The following is a 632-nucleotide window of genomic DNA, read 5'->3' on the forward strand; positions in this document are numbered from 1 at the left end:
AGGAACCAGCAAGAGCGAGGTCATGGGGGGGAAATGGCAATACCTCCCCCTGGAGCAGGCCAAAGGGATGTTCAGCACAACCCCCCCTGCACAGACCTGTCCCCCACCAAGCCCTGCACGCATCCAAGTGTCCCCATTCAGCCCTGGGCCAGCACAAGGTCTCTCCTGGGCAGTTCCAGCTGCTCAGTGGCCAAAACCTTCCAGGTCTTGTTGCCTTCACCCCCAGCCTCCCTTCGCGTGTCAGGAACTCCAAAGGTTTTGGTGGAGTCATGCCCCAGCCTGGCCCATAACATTCAAGGTTTCCATTACAAAGGAAACCATCTTTTCTACTTTTGTTTGCTTAATCCCTGGACTTCTGACCATTTTTGGTGATGTTTTACTGACTTTGTAAAGCCTGGAGTTTTCAGACACATTTCTCATGGAAAAAGAAGCTCCTTCAGATGCTCACTTCCATCCTCCCTCTGCTGTCAAGCATGGAACCCCAGCAGGGTGGGGCTGGAAGGGACCTCTGGAGATCATCTCCTCCAACTCCCCTGCTCCAGCAGGGAGAACAGGTTGCCCAGGATCACATCCAGGCAGGTTTGGAATCTCTCCAGAGCAGGAGACTCCACAGCCTCTCTGGGCAGCTCCGA

Source organism: Merops nubicus, unplaced genomic scaffold, assembly GCF_000691845.1.
Source record: "Merops nubicus isolate BGI_N331 unplaced genomic scaffold, ASM69184v1 scaffold832, whole genome shotgun sequence".
Classification (NCBI taxonomy): Eukaryota; Metazoa; Chordata; class Aves; order Coraciiformes; family Meropidae; genus Merops; species Merops nubicus.